We start from the raw sequence: 27,697 nt of genomic DNA, 5'->3' as shown, positions 1-27,697 counted from the left end.
GTCTAAGAACAAAGAAAGTAAATCATGACTGTACTACTTACTAGACAACATACTTAACTTCATGAACAATTATTTTCTTTTTTAGCAAATGCTCCTAGCTCATGCATCTTCAGAATTTCCTCTGCTCTTTGTTTTCAAACAGGAAGAGACTATTTCACGAACAAGAACGGTTATTTATCTTGTACTGAATGCAGGCACCATCATCTTGCTTATTAACAGAGATGCTGCAAGTTAAACACTGGACTCTGAAAATGTAGAGAAATCCAACAATAAGTTTATCTGACCAAAAGTATAGTATTTTACATCTGTAATGTCATGCCTCAGTACCTATGACAGCAGTTCAAGAAACAGATTGTATTAGAGAACAAGAAAAAAAAAAAAAATAGACCAAGTGCCAAAAAATTACTTTGAAATGCACCTACTCTGTAAGCAATTATTTCCCATTTTTACCTTCTCCAAAACACTGAAATCAGAGAATCAGAGCCTAGCACAGTGGGCTGTGAGTGATCACAAGGTTACATAAAGAACTAGCAAAAATTTATTTGGGTAAACTTGAGACCTCAAACCATATGCAACAGTGAACATTTATATCAGTTTTTAAGACACAGTATTACTTGTGTACTGAAGCTCATCAACAATTCTTATTATTTCCAATACTTACATTAAAAAAAAAAAAAATCTCTTGAAATGGGTAATAACAAAGAACAAAGCTAGGGATCTGCTTCAAATTAGACGGAAACTTCCAAATATTTATGAAGGGCAAGAATCTATGTAACAGAATTGTCAAAACAGCAGTTGCTACGGGCCTTTTACCATATCAAATACCAAATTGCTTTCTGATTGCCAAAAAAGGTTACAATTTTCTTTGTTTAAAAAAACAATGATCACTAAAAATTGTTTCATTAAGACCGTATACTTATAAGATTAAGTCCTTCCTTAACTGGCACCCTCTGACTGTACAGAAAAATTACAGATCCTGTACTTAGAACAGGATGAACAACCTAGAATAAGTTAGGAGGGGGGAAAAAAAAAAAAAAAAAAACCAACACATGACACACATCCCCACCCCCAAAATCCTAGAAATTATATGACTTCAGAAACAAAACACCAAAGCCTACTTCTGGTATCCTGCTAATAAATCAGACTTTCTAGGCCGCTGTGTTAAGAGAACATTTAAGGAGCACAGGTGAAGCACAGCAATAACTAAGTCAGGTTGCAAGACGATGTAATTTTTGTCTAGCTTTACCACAGCCAAATGAAGCTGGTGATAGGGAAAAGCCAGCTCAGATTCACCAAAGGCAAATCATGCCAGACTACCCCCATCACTTTCTACAACAAAATAATATTTTCTGTCAACATGGGGAGAGCAGTGGATATTGTTTACCTGGACTTCAGCAAAGCATTTGACACTGTTTCCCACAGCCTTCTCCTGAACAAACTGGCAAGATACAGATTGGGTGGGTAGTCTGCAAGATGGGCACGAAACTGGCTCTCAGGCTGCACTCAGAGGGTGGTGATCAACGGTTTTAAGTCAGGCTGGCAGCCTGTCACAAGTGGAGGACTCCCAAGGATCCGCAGAGGGATCCACACTGTTCAACATCATCATAAACTATCTTGATGATGGGATTGAGAGCACCATCAAGTTTGCTGATGACACCACACTGGGTGGTGAGGTGGATGCGTCAGAAGGCAAAGCCATCTTACAGAGAGACCTGGACGGGCTGGAAGAGTGAGCTGGCAAGAACAGCATGGAGTTTAGCAGAGACAAGTGCAAGGTCCTGCAGCTGGGATGACACAACCAAAGAGCCCGGTACAGGCCAGGGTCTGTGTGGCTGGGGAGCTGCCTTGCTGAAAGGGACCTGGGGACCTGGTAGACAACAAGCTGAACAGGAGTCAGCAGCAACAGGCTGCTGCAGCCACGAAGGCAAATCGGATCCTGGGCTGCATCCACAGGGGCATCACTAGCAAAGAGAGAGACATGATCATCCCAACACAGCAAGCGCTTGTCAGGCCACACCTGGAGTACTACTGTGTGCAGTTCTGGTCTCCACAATTCAGGAAAGACATAGACTGGAGAGGGTCCAAAGCAGGGCCATGAAGACGATCAAAGGCTGCAGAACCTGCTCTACGAGGAAAGGCTGAAGGAGTTACGTCCTTTCTCCCTGGAGAAGAAAAGGCTCAGGGGGAGGGGGGCGACACAGGACGGGCTGATGACACATGACCTCATCACAGTTCTCCCGTAGTTAAAGGGTGGCTTCAAAAAGGATGGAGGCTCTCTCTTCACAAGGAGCCACATGGAGAGGACAAGGGGCAATGGGTAGAAGTTGTACTAGGAGAGGTTTCATCTTGATGTAAGAAAGAAATTTTTTTTACACTGAGAAAAAAATCAATCACTGGAAAGACCTCCCCAGGAATGTGGTGGAGCCCCCATCAGCTGGAGGTTTTCAAGCCACAAGAGGGCAGGATGTTAGATAACCCCATCTAGACCCCCTTTCCCATGACAGGTTGGTTCAGACGATCTTTCAAGATCCTTTCCAACCTGGCCTGTTCTATGATTCTACATAGCATAAATCCCCCCCTAAAATTTAAGCCAGAATTTAGCTGGGAAGATTCAGCTGGAATATTGTTCAAATACAGCTGTCTGAATCCTGCAGAAGTTTCAATATACATGTCTCATTATACATAATTAAGTCCCTGCAAACAGAAAAGGGGAGAAGCCAGCATTAAAACTATACTGGAAGGTAAGATACAGAAAGACAACTTCCCTCCTTTTAATAAAGGATTTAAAACACCAAGAGTATCATACTTCTAGAAACAGTAATCATTCACCTCCCCTCCCTGACCTGGAAAAGCACTGTATCCCAGAGACTGGACTCTGTGGGAAGATGGGAATGCCACACACAGAGGACAGGGCAGCACACCGCGGTATCCCTCCCCATAGCACCTGGGACTGGCCTCACTGGAAGGTACGGTTGCAGCCTATGCTCACCATTGATACCATTTTTATGTTAAATGAATAAATCATGTTAGAGAGGGTTTTTGTGGGAAAGATCAAATTTCCAACAAACAGTTCATTCCAAGGTAATGAAAAATGGGAAGGAATCCCAATCTAAAAATGGGACTAGGAATAAGATTAAAAAGGGAATGACTCCTGAAACTATTAATTCATATCTCCTATTGACCAGGTCCCCAGTTTCTTCCCAGTCCTAGCCTTTTAACTTCACTTTGCCTCTTTAGACCATTTCCTTCTCCAATTTTCCTGCTAAGCAGTTTACACAACAAACAACAGAACTGCCATTTCTAGCCTCCAAGAATTTGCTAAAGACTACAGTTTCAAAGCAACTTATTAACCTTGCTTTCACTTCTTTAACTCAGTAAGTTAATCTACTTGTTTCGTGCACTTCTCATACAGCATTTCTGGAAATGTTCAGTACACAAATTCATGAAAGATTAAGGAAAGTGATAGCAGAAATCATAATATAGCTGTTCATATAACAGTAAGAAACTCTCTAAATAAGTATCTTAAACCACACACACCTTAAGCTTTTCTGCTGAAATGTTAAGAGCTTCACAAATGTATTAGAAAATTTGCATGCAAATGACAAAACAGGAATTTCACTGATGTCTTTTGCACTTCTCCAGGCACAACGTGGAAGTACGAATTCTGCAAACTATCATATATTTTTCCACTGCCTCTTACCAGAGTAGCACCAATGGTCACAGGTGGTAATGGCAGTGAAGACACTTTTCCTTTCCCCTACTTTGGTGTCCATTAGCCCCAAAAATAACTCCTTACAGTTCAGTGAAAAACATGGGCTTCAGTGTTATGGTTCAGAGCAGTATCATGTTTTTCACATAAGTTTCTTTTATGAAGTTGCTCCAACACTGAGACTGAAATCTGGACACTGAACCTGGACTTAAGAGTCCCCAAAGTGAGTCCTCAATTATACTGCCAAATAAAAATCTGCCAAATACCACAGAAGTTGATTTGTCTGCAATTTTACTTCAGAAATCAGAGTTCCAATTCAAATAATTACATAATTAATAGTGTAATATCACAAATCTCAATTTAACACAACTAATGTAAAGGAGTACAACTGGAGACAAAAATTAAGCCAGGATTACTTAGTGCTGAAAAGGCAAGATTAGAACTGAATTCAGGACCTGTCATAGATCACTGTGTAGAAATTGAAAATATTATGCTGTGGCCAGGTGGGCTACTGTAATTGTAAAACAAATAATATCAAGTAGAAAAATGATCTTCCCTAACTTTGAAAAAAAAAAAAACCAAAACACTACTAGAATATTATTTCTGGTTCTCATGTACATACTTCAAAAAAAGACATGAAATATCGGAGGTCAAGGAAAGGCTACAAAAATGATCCAGAGAGTAGAAGACTAACTTGTAAGGATTAGTAGCTTGACCAGGTTAACTGGTCATATAGTTAAAAGGCCCAAGACAGGGCCTTTCAGTCCTGCTAACAAAAGTAGAAAGAGATTTAACACTTGGGAGTGAATATCAGACACATTTGCCCTTGAAAGAGATGGCAGCTTCCTAACCACATACCTACAATACTGAGTCAGTAACTTTGCTTTGAAAAACTTTATAAAATTCAAGTTCTAAGCCAACTTCCAGAATACCTTCTACTATGTGTCTCCACTGAGATCAGAGTCCTATCTGCTTCTGAAATCTATGAACCTGTCCTTCCTTCTTAGGCTTTGGGGAAAAATAAGTTCCCACATGCACAATATGCTCATGTTATCTGCAGCTTCCAAAGCACTTCTAGTATTCTAGCACCTTTTTTTTTTTTTTTTTTTTTAAATAGCACCTTCCTCTGCTGGAAGGTTGGTGACAGCTGGAGACTGAATGTCAGACAGAAGGCACAAGTACTCAGAGACAGTACCAAAAATCCTCCTTAATCCTTCTCCTGTGCTCAGATCAGACTTGTAATTAGGACAAATTTTTGCTCAGATCAGGTAGGATATCTCTTATTATTTTTTAATGATCTTCTGCAGTATGAAGTGCAAATCTCCTATCCAAATCATTCAGGCATAACTTACCTGGGAAATTTCAGTGAGAAAAACTACAAAAGTTCCCAAATACCTTAGCTTCTCTCACTGGCTTCTTCAATGCATTCAGCAGTTTAGCCCACTGAAGATGAACTGCTTAGGATAATCTTTTTAAAGTTAACAGCCTGTAGAATAAAATGGGCTGCACCAGAGAGGTGGTCTCTCTATGCCTTATTGACAAAACTATAAAATTTGTTGAACAGAAAACATTGATGACCAATATTTTTTCCAGCCTGCTTTATTGTTACATTAAATTGCGTCTGATGTCACATAGACTCAGCTATACATGCCACTCAGTACTACATAAGTCAAGTCACTAATTTTCATTTTTATCTTCTAATTGTGCAGAAAGTATCTGAGGCCAAGACAGTGTAAAATTCAAACATTTTTCCACTATTAATATTCACAGATGGAAGCAGCAGTACCAGAAAACAAAGGTACATTTGTTTTTGCCATCAGGGTCATGAGTCCATACAAATAAAGAGGTTTAACCCAAATACCCCATATTTTTAGGTTTCTATGAACCCACATGCACTTCTCCAGACTCACGCTGAACACACCAATAAGCCAGTGCCCTCAGATTTCTGAACACAGGTCAAATCAGATCACCAAGGGCAGGGCCTCAGCTTTATCCAACAAGTATTTAGAAAGCTTGAGACAAACTGATCAGCACGTCTGACCCAAAAATGAACACTGGCCTTAAAACAGAATTATAAAAGCTGCTAGACTTTTAATTCTAACACCGGATTTGCGGAAAACACAAATGCACACATCAGTTTCTCAAAGAAAGAGCCAAAACTGACCAAAGTAAAATTAGATGTTTAATTGCCGATGTAATAAGTCAGGTAAGAAAGTTTCCATAATTTTCACATACACACCCTTGAAATCAGATTTTCCTAGGAAACAACACCCTTAAAATCAAAGTCCCCAAACTCCTTAGCACTACTGCACACAGTCTCCCAGAAGGAAAGCCATCTGCTTACACAGAGGTGGCACTTACCAGAGTCTACTGCTGCTTCACAGAATAGCAAGTCCAGGGAGACGTGCAGTGGTCGCACAGGTGGCTTTATTCAGTAATGAGAACTAGGTCAGGACCTACAATTGAGGACAAGGTTTTACCATTGTCCATCGTAAACTTGGGGATGCCTCTGACACAGCAGGTCAAGAGGAAGAGCACATAGCACAGGCTCTTCCCCACAGCAGTGGAGAGGCTGTAGTGCTGCATGAGAACTGCGGAGTTTGTAAGCAGCTTTACCAGAAGGCAGAAGACTCCAGAGCTCATTTGAATGCAGGACACAGCACGAGTTTCAAGTTGTCTAAAGGAAATGCTCTGGGTGCAAAGACAAGAGGAAAGAGAAGCCGCCTTCTTCCCTCAAGATTTTCTTTCGACCTCAAGGTTGAGTAAAACATGCAAAATGAACAAGGCCCCTCCACTATGCAATATGACCACAGTAGCATTGTCTCACTTTGCTTATAAGGCTTTATAAGTAATACTTTCTGATGGTAGTACCTATCCAGTGATACCCTTCTTTTTTTAAATAGAGTGGACATTCTAAAATTAGACATGAAAATCTACCTTTATTAAATGTTTATTAGGGTTTTCAAGAAGGTTATACCAGATCAGTGTCTGGGAAAAAACAAACAAGCAAAAAGACCCCACCCACATACCCATCTGCTATCACAGATATAAAAACCCTGAAAAACTTATGTTTAAAATTTAAATTATCTTTAATGTTCACCACTGTTGAAGCCACTCAGAATCTATGCTTTCACAAAGTGCTGTGAATAACAAAAGCTCCTACAAATGACAGAAGAAATTAAAACTCGTGTTTGAACAGGAACATAGATACTTCCCTGATACTTTAAAAAATGCAAGACATTTCAGTAACTTTTAAGTATTCACATCTAAAATATTAGTATCACGATGCATAAAGGATCAACTGAAATGCAGAAGTGCATAGGCGAAGTGGCCCCATTTTGGCCAGGATCCAGTTATTTTCATGTAGACTGAATAGCAAGAGATGATATTTCTGAAACGCGTTGGCAATGAACAGAACAATGTCATTTAATCCTTTGAACTATTCTGCAAAAATAACTTCTTCCAGAACAGCTGGATGACATTCTGTATCTTTACTCAATTTACAGGCGAGAGAAAAGTACTGACAGTGAGAAAGTGAGTCTTTTCCCCTCAGTTACACATAAATAGTAAAACACAGCCCTAGACTTGTTAAAGCTACAATTTCACTTTATGCATGCATGAGAGCTATTTTATGGGTTTGGTTGGGGTTTTTTTTCAAGTTAATTCAGGTTAAACACTGAAAACATCTCTCAATCTAGAGTGAAGAATCTGTTGACTTACTCATTTGGGTACTACCCTCTGGAACAGAAGACTTCCTGGGATAAACCCTTAAATTGATCAGATACGACAAAAACAAAGACCAGGTCATTTTAGTTTTAAATATAATTGCATTGACAACGTTAGAGCAAATCTAGATGCACTCACTGTATTTTCAAGGGTTCAAGTCACCCATAGAAATTATGACAGACTGTAAACAACAACTCCACACTTTACAGTCTCAGTATACAAACCCCACAGATCACTAACAGTTAAGGTGGCATGCCCAGAATGCCTCCAAACTGCCTATGGACATGTATGAACAAAGACACCAAGGCACTGATCCTCAGTCTCGCCTCCAGTATGGAAAATACCACATCTAAACAAAAATGTTCCATTTACCATTACTGCTCATTAAGAGGCTGAAAGTGGAATGTTTAAAGAGGGGAGTAGGAAAAGATTCTGCAGGGGTTTTAACCACAAGATATCTAGATGTGGAGACTAAACTTATTAGAATTAAATAAGTTACTTTATCAAGGAAGTCTATTAAGAAACAAATTCTAAAAATTAAGCACATGAATTATCAGCTTCTGCTTTACAGTTCGTTCCGATTGTGCAAACAAAGCTTAGGGATTTATAAAAGAGTTCTGCAAAAAGTACTGCAAAATCAAAATACTCTAGTTCAACTTCTTCATTCACCACCATTATTAAACCCTAATAACAGTTCTTACACATCCTGATTTGGAGACACATTCTTATTGAAGCAAGGGCAAATTAAAAGTGCATAAGCATATCAGTTTCGCTTTTCAGGCCAAAATAAAGTATTACTATGTTCCTTACATATTACATTAAGGAACAGTGCCACTAATGTTAGATTGTACTAAATGATATCTATTTTTGTTATGCTAAGACATCCCATTCATTAATTTTTCTTGTATTGGTCTGAGCTCCTGCTCTGAGGTGCAAGGCCTTAGGAGAGAAAAAAAAAAAAAAAAAAATCTAACTTACCTATCCGTCAACAGTAATAATTAGTTTTCAGAGAATTTGACATACACCTCCCCTTTTTTTTTTTTTTAAGAACTTACACTTATGCAATTTTTATCTGAATCAGAGTTAAACTAAAATTGTCTTTTTTTTATACAATATTCCATTTTTGTTGATAGATTTGTTAAGCAATGACATCATAAATCTTAAGTAAGCTTTTCAGGAAATGTTAAGAAAGTTACAAGCAATTAGCATAGCTGCTCCAAAAGATCATGAAATCACAAGAAGAAGGATGAAAAGCCTAAGTAACCATGTGCACCACTACTTGGCAACAGAGCCACAAGGTGAATTTACTATTTCTTGATTAATATATCTATAACTTTGGAGATCCTACAGCAAATGCCCAAGAAAAACATCCTGCATTATTATGAGACTGGTTGGTTGAGATTTTTGAGATGGAACTAACCTGAATATTCATGACTAGATGGATGAATTCAGCCATTATTTTCTGGCAGAGAATCCACATAATTCAGAAATTGCTAGTGATTAGAGAGTGTGCAGGCATTATGCTGGAACCAGCAAGTTTGATATGTAAGCAGCACAACTGTTGTTGATGGGTGTGTTACCAGTTTGAGCTAGAAGAGAGTGAATCAAAGCACATAAATAAGGTGGAGGCTAATATGAAGACTGGAGATCTCAAGCAGGCTTGAATCAGGCAGATGAAGGCAGTAGAGATGTTGAATTTTTCATTAAGTTCTCATTCACATTCAGCTGAGGCTTCTTTAGGTGGCACCCCCCCGTTTTTTTATAGCACTTCCCAGTTTTGATGGGCAATGGAGGGAAGGACGGAAATCCGGATAAATTATGAGACCAATTTAGTCTCTTGACACAGTAGAATTGGACAGAATTTAAAAAGCCTGTATGCAGGAGGAAACAAGTTTGGAGAATGCAAGTCTAAGTATTACTTTTGACATAAACCTTCCATATAAGATTTTATACTGCACTTGCACATAAAACCAGCTTGGGAATGTGAGCCTCACATATGTATTGTCATTCTATTTCCAAATTAAACAGCTAACAACCAAGCTTATTCAAATTCTAAAACCTCCTTTACAAATGCCTGATTAACCACCATGTAAATCCTTCAGGTAGATGAAAAATTTGAGGAAGACAAAGTGGTTTACACCATCCTTTATTCACCCCACACTGAAAATTTCTGGACAGTGTTTAGAATACATGCCCTATATAAAGGATATTAATATCTTCATAGACATCTTAAGAAGGGACAGTAAGACAAAGTTCATCCCATTACACAGTTCCCAAATCCAAGAGCATTCTGTTTTCCATCTCTCAGAATGCTCTTGACAACTTTAATCTACAGATTAAAGCCATATAAAGTATGGATAAAAGTCTTACTGGAATTATTTTTCCTGTATTAGATTGTTGTTTGTTCCATATTAGGAAACAGCATGTCAAGAAACCCCCATGAACAATATTTTAGGAGCAACTAATTTCTGTTTTTCTTTTTCCCAGGGGAGTGTGAATGTGCTCCCCACCCCAAAATTATGCAGTCATGTTTCCTACTTCTGGGTAAACCTCAAGGGTCATGCACACCCACACAGTAAGAGATGAAACACCATGAGAAAACCATCTTCCTGCTCATGCTGCCTCCCTTGTAAGGCAAGTATTGCACAACTGACTATGGCTGCATAAATTAACATTATGCAAATCCAGGACTTATCTTACAGCTGAGATTCTCATTGTTTCCACCTGACAGTGGCAAAAAGATGTTATTTACTTCACTGTACAGGTTTTCAGAATCTGGGGAGAAATGCAGTAGCCCAGTTTCTCCACTCACTGTAAAGCATGCAAACACCGCATTTAATGGCCATTTTAGCAAAGGTACTTTCAGAATCACAAACACAATTATCTACAGCAGACCAAACTTTAACATTCCAGGAATCACGGCCACTCTCACACTTTCTACTAGGCCCATTTCTTAATTTCTTAACTACAACCATTCCAGTCTCCATACGGTTATGTTATTCAACTGAAGATTCAACAGAATAAAGGAGAATGCATAAAACATAGAAGGACCTGCAGAAACCATGGCATAAAGATTTTGTTTGTACTGCAGGGGGACAAGGACTAATCTAAACCTGATACTTGTTCAGTTACTTGAACGGCTGTAGAGGCTCACACACCACAGTCTAGTTAATTGACAGAACAACTCCTGCTCTGCTCTGCTGTTACAAAGTAGGCACATTTATAAAGGCTGCCTTCACTGCAGAGGCCAAGCTGGACCTATTTACATTTTGGGTCAGAGTCTGAGACCCTACGGGACACACACCAACTCTCCCTCCTGCTCTTCCACACATACAGCTTTGAGAGACCCAGCCCCAAGCAACAAGTCACAGTTCAGCCCCAAACATTAGGTAAAGACAGAGGTACACACTAAAGTATCCAAAAAGTCACAATAGTTTTGCATGGCTAGAATGTTTTCCAAAGCTAAACTAAAACCATTACTAAAACCAAACGAAAAAAACTGAAATCATGCTTCTGCGCATTCTGCACTTACTGGATTCAAGTCCCAATGTAAAACATGAAAGGGTCCTGTTCTAAACACACCCATGCTTCCAGATTAAACTAAACACTATCCATCCATAAAGACTAACATCTTTAGGCAAGGATTCTTCTAGTTGACAAACTTTTAAAGATTAATAGTAGAAAAACAATCTTTCTACATATCTCTCATTGTCTAAAAACAACTCCACCACCATATTGTCTTTATTATTGATTTTTACTCAGATCCCTATCCAAGTGACTCTTCTTCTATCCATGTCCGCCATCTTCCAACATTACCACTACCAATAGCTAGAAAACGTTTAACAACAAAATACACCTGCTTATGTTTGCCTAGTAGTAACCAGAGACCTTTCCCCACTATGTTCTAAAAATTGCACCTAGCCAGTGTTGGGTTTATAATCCCAGAAACAGAAATTTAAAATAATGAACATCAAAGATACATAGTTGCATCAAATCAGTTGGTTAGACAAAGATCCTGAATAATCCACACAGCACTGTTAAAAGTACTTCCATTCCTGATGCAAGCTGTAAAATGAAATCTTTCTGGAAATCCTACTGCCACTATTTTATTGCTGAAATACCTATGTACAGTTCTTTCAAGTTCATTGAAAGGCTACTGGCATTAGAAATTGCAAAACACAGTGACATGCACACTGTATTCAAAGCCAGAATTCTAAACCCAGCTTTTACAGCTATTTCCCAAACAGCATGCAGTCGGATACATGCCAGCAGTTTCTGCCCATGTAAAGTCCAACTGATCTCAACAAAACCTGAGAAGTTGTTTTGCCCATCTCCTTGGAGAGCTGCTTACCAACTGCGTGGAATGAAAACAATAATCACTTCCATTAAAGCTGTATTGTAGTACTTGTTTTTACAACAGTATTATTTTATATGTAGAAACATCTATTTTAAGTCTTTGTTTCCATATTTTGTAAGTATATTATGCTTTCTCAGGAGTACAATATCATTTTGAAACTCTTCCTTGACAGCTATTCCCGCATGGTGCCTCCTGCATTGCTGAGCCTACACAACTGTTTGTGTGGTCATGCTGTGAGCTGGATAACAGACTAGGGTAGGTAATTTGTAAACAAGCTCCCCCATCCAAACCTGCAATCAGATCTCTTCAACAGAAGCTCCTGCCCTTAAGGGATTTCAATAGGATCTAACATGCCCGCATACTTAAATGCGTACTAGGCCACAAGCAATTCCCACTTCGTTGGAGTTGTTCAGTAACAAAGCATCCAATGAAGTTTATGAAATTCAACAGAAATCCTACAAAAATGTATTCTGTAGAGCCGCATGATAAATGACATGTACTATCCCATTTTTAACATTAAAATGTTACCTTTCTATGCATATCCAGACAAGAACATATTCTATCATGTCTTTCCCAGAAGTCCCCACACAAGACATATATGCAGTCTATATAGGCCATTCAACTTCAGGTACCTTGGAGCCAGAAATTAGTAACTTCAGGTTTTAATTTTTTTTTTTTTAAACCAAAAGTTCAGCATTTCTAATGCTCAAATACTAAGCCTGATGCTTATTTAGTCAACTGCCCCGATTTCATAAAGAGATTCTGTAGCATTCTCGTCTGTATACAAAGTTTCTGTATCTGCCAGAGTAAAAACCATTTGGGATTTTATAAGCAAACATCAAAACTTTGTCTAAAAGGGCAAAAATTGCCAAACTCAATCAAATTAGTGATTTAACTCTCCAAATACCCTGATTAACCATGGCCAGTACGCAATTTTAAGAACAGTATAACACGCACACACACTCATTTGCAGTGATTTATTGATTTATGCTTCAAACCATGAAAAAAAGTTACATACATTTTAACATTCCTTGTGTAACTGACATAAAATGTTTTATCTTACTTTGCACTGTGCTAAACTCTTGACCGTAACAATACCTCATAGCAGTAAGTCCCATGGGCTAATATAGAATGTGACTTTTTAAAAACAGTGCATTTTAAACATATTATATGTAAAAAATCCTAGAGAAATCCTCTGTGTAATGTAATCCAGATTTTAAAAACTGTTTCTGACCTTACAGTATTAATTTATTTTTCTACCCTACTTCAATTTATTTTTCTCTCCTGTCTTCCCTAAACGAAACCAACCTTAACTCTCTTCTGCCCCATACTTGCCCACTGTTTTCTTTCCTATTAGTACCAGATTTTACTATAGAATTTCAGAGATCAGCTAACAATGAACAGGAAATACTTTAAATTCCACCCCCCATCTTTAATCTCATGAACCTCTAGTGACCATCACTACAAATCAGATAGTTTTATGAGGATGTTCAATGACACACAATAGCAATATATGTCACTAGCTTAAGTTATTCTTATTTATCAACCTTATCCATGACCTTTCTCTATGTCATCCTCAAGTTCCTTGCTCTCCTCCAAGTCTCAAGCAACCTATACAAGACGTACCTCAAATTTCATTTGTTTCAGTTTTTTAGATCTTTCATAATACAGGAAGAAATTCATGGAAAATCCGGACAGTCCATTATCTAGTCATTGTACTGTATGTCCTTGTTGCAAACCTGTTCTATGCAGATGCTACTGTCTACACCAACTATTCCTTAACATTTTTCACAGGGAAACTAATCTAATCCAACAAGTCTTGGAAAGGATGTACACTCACTCTTCTTTGAGGGGAGAGGGGGAAGTAAGATTTTTCTGACTTACCCTCCAAAGATCAAATTGCATGTGAACATGCATCTTCAGTTTACAAGAGAGTTTAGATTTTATGTGCTCATGAGGCACACTGCGAACACAAAAAATACACCTCTGAGAACACTTAAAAAAAGTGTGTCACCAGCTAACATGACACTATTTTAAAAATTAACCAACATTATACTCATATGAAATAAGAAACTAAAATGCCAGATCTGAATATGCTGCTGAAAATATAAATTACTCCAACGTTGATTGCATCCCTTTCAGAACTAGCTACAGCATAAGCCACATCTACAGGGGATGCTATTCTAGACCACACAATAAAAGGTTATTTCAATTTAAGACAACTGAGCAATACTCAGCTTCAATTTTGACAGATAAATGAATTTCAGAAAAATCAAAAAAACACATATAAAGTCAGAAAGCTTTTTCTTCTCTCCAATGTTTAACAGTATATTTTCAGTTAAAAAACAAATTACCTGGTTCTCCAGAAAGAGGAAACTGATAAGGTCCAGGGTCATATCCATTAAGCAAATTAGAAAAAAAAAAGCTTGGCTTTTCAGTAATTATTTCTATTATTTCTATCACTTCAAGGCAATAACATTATTTACTTTAATCCGACACTTTTCAGTTACCATGACAAATCCTATAGTCTAGCTGAAAAACATACTTTAAGAACAAAAAGTCAAATAATAAACTTTTACAGCTTTCTTACTACACATACATTAATACATTCTTTCAAAATACCAGTATTCCTAAATATATTCTCCTCATTCCAAGATCTTTAAAATGACATCTGCTATGTCATCCACTCTTTGGAGACTATTACCAAACAGTTTCAGACTTTGAATTTTTTTTTTATTACATGAGACTGTCTCTAGTTCACATGTGTTTAACAGTAAATGACAAGACAAAATGTCTAAATATTAAATTTACAGATACTAAATATACACATTAAATATACTTTAATCAGTATTCATGTAATAGTGAAAACCTCCTCAAGCTTTAAAGTATTAACTATTATTTATTAGCTTTCAAAATTATAACTGGCAAGCACTTTCCCCCCAGAATTCCATTTTGGGATGTAACTTAGCTAACATTAACACTTAAACATGTGCAAAATGCCATTAAGTTGTTGATGTTATGCCTATATAATTATTTACCATTCACATTAATCATTATGTTTGAATACAGCAATTTAAAGGAATAAGATCTAATTCTCAGTCTTCTAAATTAGTTCTCAAAACACTGAAATACTGTTAAACTTGTGAATAAAGAAAAGAAATCTAATTAAGCACACAGATAGGGCTAGACACTGCTTTGGCAATTATTTATACCTAAAATCAACAGGAAATTCAACAAACAGCTGAAGGGAAGTCAATAATACACATTAAGCACAGTCAGGAAGGAACCTTTCAAACATCATTAAATTTCTACCCTGTCCTAACCAAACTACTTTCCATGCTTGAACTTCCTTCCAAAAATTAAGCTTTCTAGATGAACATTTAGAAGGAGTAAGTAAGGCAGAGTTAGAGAGTAGAAAAATATAAAGCAGATACTCAATTTCTGTCTCAGTTTCTGTTCATATAAAAGAACATATCCAGTAACATACAGTACTGATATAGTGAAACAATTGCACAAGTGAGCATTTACAAGTTTCCTCTTGGGTCTGAAATACCTCAGCAGGAACTAAAGCATGATTTAACACGTCATAACAATTTAATAAATTAGAAAAATATTGTAACCTCAGGCAACATTATTTCTCCACAATTAATGTCTTTCTGTCAGGGAGAAGGCAGTAGAACCCTTTTCTTTGTCAAGTTTCCTTTAAAACCACCAATTGTCTATTATGCAGAGATACAGGAGTGTCTCTCATTAGTGCAAACACAAGCATAAGTCTTCCTCAAAAAATTACATTCCAAGCTTACTAGATGGACAAACTCTTAGAGCAATATATAGGAACAGCATGGCAATACACAGCAACATGGTATACGGGCTTTTCACCACATCAACCCTTCAGCACGCAACAATTTTTACGTTTTTTTTAAACAGCTCAAAGGAGAATTCTCAAAGGACAAATATGAAGACAATGACATAGCTGTGTATGTGTTGTGGGCAGCTTCCTTCAATCACACAGGACAGCACAAGAAGAAAACAATACATGGCTCAGTATTAAATCTGTTGAATTACTCTGTGTTGATTTAGGGTTTCTTAATGCAAAACATAACACATATCCACTACATAAGATACAATGTAGCATATTACACAGAACAGTATTTAAAACATCCTACTTGTCTAACATCTATTATCCCCTGATATAAGCATTTATATACTTCAGAAAGCAACTGGTCTATTTGTCCAAAAAACAGACCACCTATGTACCTACTGGTCTCTGGACAGTATCTGGTCAAGTTACTGTATCGTATGTGACTAACAAGACAGGAATTATGGGAACAAATGGATATTCCAGGTCAAGGAGTTAAATCCCAAGGTACTGTGGAAAACAACGTTATATCCCTCCCCCCTTATGTAAGCTAACCAGCTCATCTTAAAGGCACTCTTATTCCACTACTCCTAAGGGAAGGATGTTGCAGACTTCTATGCCTCCGTTGCTTAGGAACCATCTTTTCTAATTTCCAGACTAGGTTTATTCTTGGATAGTTTATACCCATTTGTTCTCATACCTCAAGCTTAAGAAGCTCTTCTTACCCTCCTGTGTTGTTTCAATCATTTTTATGAAGAACGACCTCTTTCATGCTTTGTTTTCCCAGATCAAACAAGACACTCCTTGAGCCCCCCCTATGGAGCACATTCTCCATTCCCTTAGTCATTCTAGGAATTGGTTGCTGTACCTCTTCCAGTCCAAATACCCTTTTCACTTGATGGCGGGTGATAGGAATTAGCTAGAATATTCCAGATAAGGTTTCACCAGTACCAGAAAAAGTCAATACCACTTCACTTCTTTAAAGGAAAATATTAGTAGGGCAATGACATCATACTTGTTATCCTAACACTTTTTACAGTTGCTAAATTTGATAGGTTAGTCATCCTGAAGTGTTCTAAGATCATCTTAATTTTTTTAATGCTATTGAATATCAGTCCTTTTTCTACTGATCATGTCCTAAGGTCTCAACTTTCATTCTGCAAAACCATTTTTTGTATTGATAATACTTGACATCTGATGAGAAAACACGAGATTGGCATAAGAAGTAGGAATGCATCAATGTTTTTAATGAAAATACTACATCTTGAAACTGACCCTTGACAAATTCCACTACTAATGTCCTTTCAATACATCACCTTCTGGTCATCCAGTTCTATCTGTACTCAACACATCCTGACACCATTTTAAATAAATTTTCACAGAAACATCACTCTAGTTTTAACATGGAATCATACTACACATTATTGACTCCTAAATTAAGAGGTCAGCTCTAACCATGTATCCTCTCCAAGAAGTCAGGTGTCTCAAAAAGAGCCATTAGATTTTGTTGACAAAGTCTTCCTCTGTTAAGAGCTGTATCACTTCATACCCATTTTCATTTTACCTCCATACAGAATAGCTTCTCTTTCTAAATTTAAAGAAATCCCTGAATATTAAGGTCATGCTAATGACGCAATAACTATCCCCAACCACCTTTTCCTCTCAACATAGTGATTACTTTTGCTGCTAACCAGCCATCAAACCCTTCTGCCTCTAATTACACAGACCACCTACTTCAAAACTCCAGAGTAAATATTACACAGTCTCACTGATCTGCACCCTTTAAGTTCGACTTCATCTTTATGGAAAACATTTTTATAACCTTACTTCAGTAAGATCTATTTGCCAGTGCGCATGTGTTCAAAACTGTCTTCACCGAAAATTAAGGCAAAATTTTCATGTAGTCTTTCAGCTGTACCAAAATTATTTTTAGTCTTATTTTATTGTCCCCATGCTTCCTGACAAGACAGGTGATCAGACTTTTTCAGGTTTTCTGCTTACTCCTGATGCTCATCTTCAATTTACTATTAACCTTGTTAGATCTTGCATCTCCACTTTTTCGTATATGAAAAAAAAATTTGGTAAGAGCACAAATATTTTATACAGTTGCCAGAATTATCTGCATTTATTGCTATATCAGAAGTTCAGCCATGCCAGAAGTAGCTCAAAGCACCTCATCAAATAATCCCTGAACATTGCTGTAAAACTGGAATTGCAAGAACATTTGTATGCTAAACTAAGTTATGGCCTTTGCAATCTGAATGTTCACTTCTATAATTACAATTATTAACAGCTTTTCATAACACTCAGAGACAGGTTTGGGTCTTTTTTTGCTTTAGTTGGGCCTTTGCTTGCCTTTTTTCCCCTCTAAATGACGTATGCCTAAAACATGAATAAAAGGATTAATGCCACAGGGTCTCCCCAGAGTTAGAAAAAGAGAAGGCAAGTTAAGGCTGCTTAATTTCAGCTTTACCTCAGATGTTACATCCAAATGAAAAAAAAAAAAAGCAACAACAAAACCTGTATTATCATTATTTTGTTTGAGAACACACTGCACAGCTATTACAAAACTTACTTGAAGGGAAAAAAAGTCTGCAGAAACAAGGTTCAAATTTAGGATTACTATAGCAACAGAGAGGAGGGAGGAGAAAATTACCAGATTACACTCTCAGATCATCAAATCCTTGAAAGAATAAATTTAGATTTGAGTTTCAGTCGAATTAACTGAATTTATCCTATTCATTAAAAATTAACACATCAAATTAAGGATTAAATTAAACAAGCAAAAACTGTAATACAAGTAGTAAAGTAACAAATACAGAATTTCGGACTGAATGACCTAATTTTTCCTTCTACCATTAAATATTTGGTATCACAACAGATCTTCCAATCAATAACTTATAACAAATACAGTACTATTTAGGAATGTGTTTAGTCCTGATTAAAGGTCTTCAAATCCTCTTTTTCTTTGCAATCTGCCTCATTCTTAAATTAAGTGACCCCAGTAACTACCATTACTGGATACTATATACAGGACACTATTCCAATATCAACAAATACCATACTTAAGTTAACGTTTGAAAAGAGAGCAAGAAAAATAGTAATCTCAGTCTTTTTGTGAGACCAACTATTTCAATACTTTAGCCCACTCCCATTAGATGGGATCCCAAACCCATTAAATATGCAGCTGAAGTGGCAAATGCAGCTAACAGAGGTTTATTTTTGACATTGTGAGCTTTGCTTATGGCATGGAGGGGTGTCTCCCCACTTTAGTGGTAAGTATTGACCCATAAAGACTCTAAGCCTCAGGCAACTTTTCCACCAGACAGAATGTTCAATTAATCAGGCTGCCCTCATAATTTGCAATACAGCCTAGGTCCAGCTTTTCTGGCTGACATTCAGATTTTAACCATGCTTCCCAGCCTTCTGTTCACCACTTCTGGCTTTCGTTGACCAGCTGCCAAAATGCTCTTTATTTTCTGGTGGCTGGGCAGGCCAGAGAACAGTTTGAGAGACTACCTTCTTCCAATTTGTGCAGCAAACCGTTCACTGTGTTCTCTGTTCTTGGCTCCTCCCCAGATTGCTGCAGTGAGGGAAAACTGGAGGATACTGGAAGGACTATCATTCCACAACTGTGAAGCAAGGATATAGGAATCTTAACTGGGGTTTCCTTGTCCTTAAATCAACATCTCCATTAACAGATTGCAACTGAGTCAAAGAAAGTGTCCTACATCAACAATAAAGACTACGGCAGATCCAGAAGTCCCACCTATCAAAATCCTTACCCTGTGCTGCAATCACAAACATCCCCTCCTTCCAGGAGAGAGGCAAGAACCTCAGTATAAGCTGATCCACATAACTCAGCAGCATCAAAATTAGAGCAGGTTCTAAAGTAGATTCAAGTGGGAAAAACACACAGGCAGACATTCAGTTACAAGTAGCAGCAAAGAGAACAGGATGGTCCTCCGAGTCCAAGGCACAGAAATCCACCACCTTTCCTTGACACATAAAAGACATAACAGTTTTCCCTTCCATCCAAACCATGTATGATTCACTTGCTTTGGGAAAGCTCTCAAGAATTTACTAACTTTTTACCTAAATCCTTATACAAGCAAACAGGGGAAAAAAAAAAAAAAAAAAGATTAATTTCATATGTAGAGTTGAGATCTAAGTAAACATCAAAGATCATTATTGATTTATTCTTCCTGCCTATTGATAGATTCCAAAATAGTTTAATACTGTACTGCAAATGTTCTACATAACCAAATAAATTTTTACTGTATACTTCTGGCCACCAACACTTTACGAAAAATAATTTACAAAAACCAAACACCACTGCCCTGACATCTTCATCCTTAATTCACTCAGAAAAGATATAGAATTGTTCTGAAATGCTTTCAAGTTATCACTTAAATCCAAAATTACCAGAGTATCTTTGAAAACTCACCATCTAATTTTAAGTCCAAGAGGGAGGGGAAAAAAAAAAAAAATTAAAAACCCCACACCTTGCTATATATACTAGTAGGCTTAAAAATTATATTCATGGTAAGAAAAGAAAATTTACTTTGAAATCAAAATAGAATCTTGTGTTTTACATTGAATCTGTTATTCAAATCACATGGAAAATTGAAGAGACATTTAAAAATAAAGCAACAGTTTAGTTGTGTAGAATTTTACCTGAAAATCATGAAAAACTTTTCAGTAACTGAAAGCACCTGAAGAAAGATGACAGAACTAATGAAACAGTATTTCCTATCAACTGAAGTCTCCTATGCTTCCCTATTTATCCTTTTTTATCCCAAGTCCTCATGCTCCCTGCCACATCCTGCAGGAATCCATCCTTGCTCCTCCATTCACCTGAGCCCAAGCGGAAAATACACTATGACTCGTTCGGAGCTACCCCTATACTGACTGATAGGTAAGTGTGTAATGGCTACACAGTCAGATGTTCCTGCTCGTCAAAACAAATCAGGAGCCGTGTCCCTTTCTTCATAGGGGCACAAGTCTGGCCATCAGATTATCCCATTACTGGCAGAAACTTTGTATGTTTGAAGTCACCATATTCCTGTTAAATTTAGCTGAACATAGCTAATAGGTTCAGAAGTTGAAGAGAAAAATAAAGTCAGTCCTTTTAACTCTGGAATACTCTAAGCTGTGCTGATGCAAAAATTACTATGCAAAACTTTGCCAGACAAGATTTTCTGAAGAAAAAAACCAAGTATACTGCATTTCTCAGTTAATGCACAACAGCAGCAATGTCATCTTTTGCTGAATTTTAGATGGAATGGATGTTTCACATGCTTTATAGATTTTCAGCAATATTTTGTGGTGACAACACCTAAAGAAATTGTTTCATTTGTTAAAAGACAACTAAACTCAAAGTACACCTTATCCTTCACCTCCACAGTCACAATACAGGAACAGTAACTTTATGCTCAGTAGTATATAATAAAAAAAAACAACAATCAAAACCAACAAACAAAAAAGCCGCAAAAAACCCACAGAAGATAATCTTCATGGGTCAAGGTTTTCCCAGACACTTGCTGGTTTAATCTGGGATTAGCTGTAATAAAACTGAAATAGCATATCAGACCTCTTAAGATTCAAGATCTAAAACAAGACGGAGATAAAAAGCATAGAAAGCACCACAACAAGAATTTGAAATTTGTAAGCACAAAAGGAAAACAAACACAAAATAAATTAAGTTTCAATGGCTGCAAGTCAAATTACAGTTTTTAGTCCAGGGTTGCTTTTACATGTTTACTGATTCCAAACAAAAACTGAGATCTTACGTATAGTAATTTGATTTCCCCCTAATCTTTGGTGCATAAATATACCACAACAACTTAACATTTATCTACTCATTTGATGTGAAAGTATCAAAGATACCATAAAGCGTTACTGATTAACTGCATTTACTGCTCACTGTTTCCATGACCACTTTTCAGCAATTCAGTCAGGTATATGGAAGAAAAATAACAGAACTCTGAAATATTTTACTCCCTATCTTTACAGATTTCATGACTCAAGATCTGAAAACCATACATAACATATGTTGTAAAAATCAGAAATTTTAAAAGACAAAACCCCAACACATTAGTCAAAGTGAAAAGGAATATTTTATTAGTCTGAAGAGCACGGAAACTTGAAATCTCAGTTTTAAAGAGTAGCTCTTAATATCACAGTTTTAAGATTAAATTGAAACGCGCTTTCATGTATGTTGACTTTTAATTAATCTGCAGGGAAAACCACTCAAATAAGTGATAGTGAAAAACTCTTTTGATGTCCCACTTGCTAACACAACTCATCTGAGGTTGAAAGGTTGATCTTTCACTGAATAATAACTGCATCCAACAGAGCAGGCAGAGATCATTTCTCAAAATGCAATCTAATAAGCAAGGTCAAAAGGAGGAAGTTAGGAAGGTGCTGAAGAAGTTGTTACTCCTGTTTGGCTACGCCTTCAAGGACGACATTTTCAGTTTCTTCTTAATGGTCAAAGAGTCAATCCAGCAAAATCAGCAAGCATACATACTGGTCAGCCAGCCTGACTGGCAGTAGTTATTCAAATCCACCTCTACACTAAAACTTAATTTGCCCTGAAATGATGAACAGTTAGACTTTAAAATTCCCCAAAGTAGCAACAATACTTAAAACTTTATTCAAGACCAGGTCCGATGGTTAGAATGTTAAACTGGAGCCATCATGACAAATTACATCATCTCATGTTATACCTGATTTGAAAAGCAGTAGTGGAAAGGGTGTTTGCTGGAGTCTCTGCCCTTACAACTTTTGCAACTACTAACCACTAACATTTCTGAACTGACAAGACCACAGTAAACAACTTCCTCCAACTAGTGAGGAAAGAAACCAATTATTTGCTTCAGTCTGACTAAAGATTATCAAGATTATTCTCAATAAACAGATGCTTACTGAGATGGTAACAAATGTTATCATAAAGTTATGTTTAACATTCCATTAAATTACTATGGAACCCTGTTATTGTACACACAATACTTCAAAGTGATAGGAAAAGTAACAATAGAAAAAGGTAATTTTAAACTAAAGATTATCATAAATCAAAATATCTGTATAACCAGTACTTTTAAAACATTACTACCTCTAATGAAAAGAAGCTTTCCTCAGTAAATAAACTGGTTTACATGATTCAGACTTCACCCCTTCCTTTACTGACAGGTTTGTACAGCTACTGTTCTCAGCCCTACCAAAAAGGAGTATTTTTAAAGAGAAATGTTGTGTAAGTGGCAAGACTGGGTAATGTTTCCCTATTCCACTGAGAAGGCTGCTTAAATTATATTAATGAAAATTGCCAAACTTGGGTAATCTAGGAACTTATACTATTTTAAAAAAATGCCTGCTTTTGAATCTGTTACTATATTAGATGTATAATTTACCAGAAGAGTTTTAGACAGGTTCCTCAGCACATGTCAAATGACACGCACAGCCGAATCAGAAGTTTAAACTTGCATTCATACCTGCTCACAATCACTTTTTAAATATAAAGCACCTATCACTCCAGAAGTGTCTAAGAAATATTTAGTTACGGTATGAATTACTAATACAGTGCTATTTCAGAGATTGCTTTCTGCCATGCAGCATGGTGCAAGAGTAAATTCTGATTTAAAAGCCATCAAAATCAGAAATTTAGCTTTATTTTATTACTTCATATCCTTATGCTTCAGGTGTCCTCACTGCACAACAAAAGCAACACTTTTCTGATATGCTCTCCTTCATAAAAGTCGTGGGCAAGTTTTGTTACTATGAATTTTTCCCTCAAAGCAGGACTGGCTCATTTGCATAGCAACAGTTTGGGGTTTACAAATTACTCACTATTCACCACTACTACAGTTCTTAAATAATTAAGAAAACTATTTCTACAACTCAGAAAAGAAGTGGGTGAAAGCTTTACTTTCTAGCCTCCTCAGAGTTAAAGCGCTTGTCACACAGAGGTTGTATGCTTACTAGCGATTAACATGCTAAGCATCCTTCCCCTAGTTCGAAACCTCCGGTTATAATATTTTATTCTATTTATTAACAAAACTGGCAACTTCAAAATTCAGCTTTTTCCTCCTATAGCAAGTCATGGGATGTTGGGTGAGGAGATTTGTTAAAGCACTCCATGCTGGGAGGCTACCCTTCAAAAACCAAGACCTGAATGGGGCAGAAGTAGCTATATCCTTGTTCCTGTGAAACGCTCTCAGTGCTCAAATGGGTTTGCCCACATAATCTCCTCAAGTCATCCAATTCCGTACATGCAAAATAACATTTAATATTGATGGCGAATCTCAAAGAATGAGAAGAGTTGAGTCATTTTCTGTTGGAGACATCTAGAAAGAACTGTCACAGAAAAACACTGATTCAGTAAATGACCTTCATCACTCTACAGCATTAGTGAACCATACTCTAATGAATTTACTGGCACAACATGCTAGCAAAAGCGCTTGTTTCAGATGAAGCACAAATGCTCAGATTTCTCACACCATTTTATAATAGTCAACCATAATAAGAAAATATTCAGGCAACACAGTGTTTTTTAGCCAAAAAACCTCATACAGAACTCCAGTAAAACTACAAGATACTTTAACATGCAAACATAGTAATGCGTATATTATCTTGCTAGAGCGAATATGGAAAAACTTAAAATTGTCTCTTCCTCAAAACTCTAAGAAAACTACCAAGTTTAAATTTCATAATTGAGGCAAACTACATAGAACATTATGTTCACCTAAGACTATTTTTACATGATCACATCAAATCTGCCTACTGAATATAAAGAAATACCAAAGCCACCTGCTCCAGAAGTCCAGTCTACAGTTGCATTTTTTCTCACTTATTATACAACAGCTCTAAAAAGAGTATTTCCCTCATTGAGGCACAGAATTGTTACATCAATCAATTTAATAACTAAAAATGGAAGCTTATTTTTGTAGTTTGTTTTCCTTTATTTTTAAAATATTTTCTTCTATTAAAAAAAGAATGAATTTGCAGCAGTTAAGAACTGCCAAGTATTCTGTTAGCACATTCACTCACATTACACCATCCCAGAGCCGTGAACAGCCTGTCTGTATGGAGGTACCTGTAGCTTTCAGCAAAGCGTACAGAAATTATCTAGCAGCAGTTGCAGTTTGACAATTCATAAACTGAAGGTAGACATGTTTTGTAGAGCTCCGTATAAGTCACCATGCAAGAAAACAGAACACTTTCGGTATATGATAATGTTATGATCTGTAGCAACTTTCTTAAAAGCAGAGAATAAAACAAAACCAGCAATTAGCTTAACACCACTGAGTTACAGCAGTATCTCATGAAAGATTTAAACCCAGTGCTATTCCTAACCCCCATCTCAGTACAGCCATGGATATTTTTCCAGCTTGACTGGATTTTCCCCCTCCCTAATTGCTAGTTTTCACTGAAGCCAACATAGATTAAGAATCAACCTTAAAAGCAGCATAGAGACTTTGAAGCAGCAGAAAGACATGTGACATTTTGTATCGAAAGCAGGCACTGGAAATGCTAAAATATAGATACCCCTTCCAGCAGAGGAAACAAAACTGCCCGTCTGCTGCTGCTGCTGCTGCGGGTACCCCGCCAATCAATAACACCGCACAAACGCATCACATCTCCTCCTTCATTCCTACGTCCTCTGCGGACGATTATTTGGACACCCTAACGCCCGCATTTCGCCAAGCCTAATCAGCAGGTCACCTCGCAGACTAGAAGAAGGGGCAGGTGAAGCAGAAGGGCGGTGGGGGAAGAGCCAGCAGACGCATCGCTTGGGTGCAATGGAGATTTAAACGCTGAGCGGCCGCTTCCTGCGGCAGGAGCATCCCACCTGGCTCACCGCGGTGGGCACGGGCAGGGGGGCCGTCCCTCCCGAGAGCTGGCTGACAGGAACCGGCCCTCCCGCCGCCCCGTCCCACTGAGCGGTTGGAGACTACCTCGCTCTGCCCCCCGCCGCCCCAGAGACCCGGAACCCCCCCTCCCCGCCCCAGCCCCTCACCGCAGCCACCCTGCGAGCAGCGGGCAGCTGTTTTCCCACACACACACACACAGCCCCCCCACTCCGACCCGCCCGCTGCTTGTTTTCAAGGCAGAGACAACCTCCCCCTCCCCTGCCCTCTCCTCCCCGCCGCCCCGGGCTAAACGAGGTGGTTCTAGCGTCTGCGCCCCAGCCTCGTCTCCCCCCCCGTTCCCCTCCCCGCAGCGTCTGCGCCCCTCCGCACCGCCCGCCTCCCCCTCACAGTCTGCCCGCCGCCAACGGCTGCGCCCCCGCCCGCCCCCCCGCGCAGAGACCGTTAACGGCTGCGCCCCTCCGCCGCGCGCGCGCCCCCGGACCGTCACCGGCGGCGCCCCTCCCGCGCCTGCCGCCACCCCCGCGGCCCTCCCCGGCAGCGCTCACCCGAGGGCAGATGAGAAAGGGCGGCAGGAGGGAGCTGGAAAGAAGGGGCCGGTGCAGACGGTCCCCCTGACGAGGCTGTCTCCGCCGCCGCCGCTGGCCCCAGCTCCGCCCCCCGGCGCTCCGCTCCCTCCTCCCCCACAGCCACCGAGCGGCCCCAGCCCCCACCCGACAGGGTGCGGCTTCCCGAGGCCGCAGGCCAATAACCGCGCCGCCCATTGGAGGGCGCACGCTCGGCGACTAAGCGGCTCTCCTATTGGTTAGAGGCGGGTGGGCGGGAAGCGCGTGAGGGGAATGGCGGGGAGCGGTGGCGGTGCCTCGGGAAGCCGCAGCCAGGGCCGCACTCCCCGGGCCGGGAGCCTGCGGGAAGTGCTGGGGGATTCCCGAAGGACTGGGCAGAGGCTGAGAAGAGCCCCCGGCACAGGGAAGGGGCGTCTTGTGGAGCTGGATCCCCTCGGAAAGGAGCAGCGCGTCGTCTGGGAAGCTTATCATACAGCAGGCTGAGAGATAGGGGCAGAAATCAAGTAATTGCTAAGGAAGCATTACGATAAAGGGTTCTTTCACACCCAGCAGCGACGGTATCTAATCGCTGGAAGCTCAAAACAAGTCACGGTCGATCCAGAAGCGCAGATACCCAGCGAGAGTAGTCAAGCTTGAGAACCGCGTTGGTGAGCGTTAGAGACATCTGTGAAAACTAAAGGTATTTAAGTCAGTCGAATATCCTCCGGATGTTAAACTCCAGTCTAATGAGAACTTGTATACTTGATTCAGGAAGTGTGTGGATATATTGTACAGCTTGTATGTAGGACACCTGATTAGATCTTTATAAATCATCCCTTTAGGTCTTCTAAGTCTTTTGAAGAGCTGTGTGGCTAGTAGAACCCCACAGTTTGTTAGTCACTGCAAATAAAGTGCAAGCTCTAAAGTTAACTTGTTCTGTTAGCTGTTCTGTTATTTTCTGTACATTTTTACTATCATTTCTATATTATTTTAAGACTACCACTTTACACTTAATTTTGGAAACTGTTGTTCAGAATAGTGCCTGCTCAGGTCAAAGGAAGATTTGGGGGGCTGGGAACATGCTTTCAGAAACACTAAACTCTTTTCTGTTACCTGTACCTCCTACCCCCAAGTTACCCACATGATCAGAAAAAAAATAGTATCTGCTAGCAGAACCTGATGGGTGTCTTCAGGAGCCATAAACTGGAAGATGGGAGGAATCTAACCTGCTCCCAACCACCTCTATGGAGGAAACACACTCCACTTACCTAGTTCACGCTTTCTGGCAATTAATCTTCATTTGTTTACTGTTCAGAATGGAAAAACTGGCCATAGAGATATACATAAACTTCTGTGTGAATTCAACAACCAAAACTAGTGGTTTAGTTGTCAAGTGATGACACAATGATTATGGCCCATCTGATAAGAAGATGCTGCTGGACATAGATCTGCCTCATCAAAAACATCCCACAATAGGACATGTGTTAGTGTAATTACTAATAATTAGCAAAACATGTCTGAACTTTTTTTGTAAGAACTGTTGCTATAAGCCTAAGACATTAAAGTCACTTCACCTGTCTAGTGCTGAACCCTGTTAAACCCGGTGGATGTGTTTACATGGAAGATAGCATA

The 27,697-nt window shown here is 38.7% G+C and overlaps 1 protein-coding gene across 17 annotated transcripts in view; it reads right to left on the bottom strand.

Annotated features, from left to right (window-relative positions):
* ADD1 (adducin 1) overlaps nt 1–26,236 on the bottom strand; it is a 66,668-nt gene extending 40,432 nt beyond the window's left edge. For 4 of the 17 annotated variants that reach the window (XM_074821987.1, XM_074821984.1, XM_074821992.1 and 1 more), the window contains exon 1: nt 26,069–26,231. The gene's annotated coding sequence lies outside the window, so the exon portion shown is untranslated. Of the gene's footprint in view, nt 1–6,070; nt 6,302–25,374; nt 25,539–26,068 lie in introns of those variants that run through there. The other 13 variants (XM_074821988.1, XM_074821990.1, XM_074821994.1 and 10 more) reach the window with 7 other exon arrangements.
* Nucleotides 26,237–27,697: the final 1,461 nt, after the last annotated feature.

The sequence above is a fragment of the Strix aluco genome, chromosome 4 (assembly GCF_031877795.1).
Source record: "Strix aluco isolate bStrAlu1 chromosome 4, bStrAlu1.hap1, whole genome shotgun sequence".
In the NCBI taxonomy this organism is placed as follows: domain Eukaryota; kingdom Metazoa; phylum Chordata; class Aves; order Strigiformes; family Strigidae; genus Strix; species Strix aluco.
The sequence above is the reverse complement of the archived record's forward strand: the minus strand, read 5'-3'. Positions and strand labels throughout refer to the sequence as shown.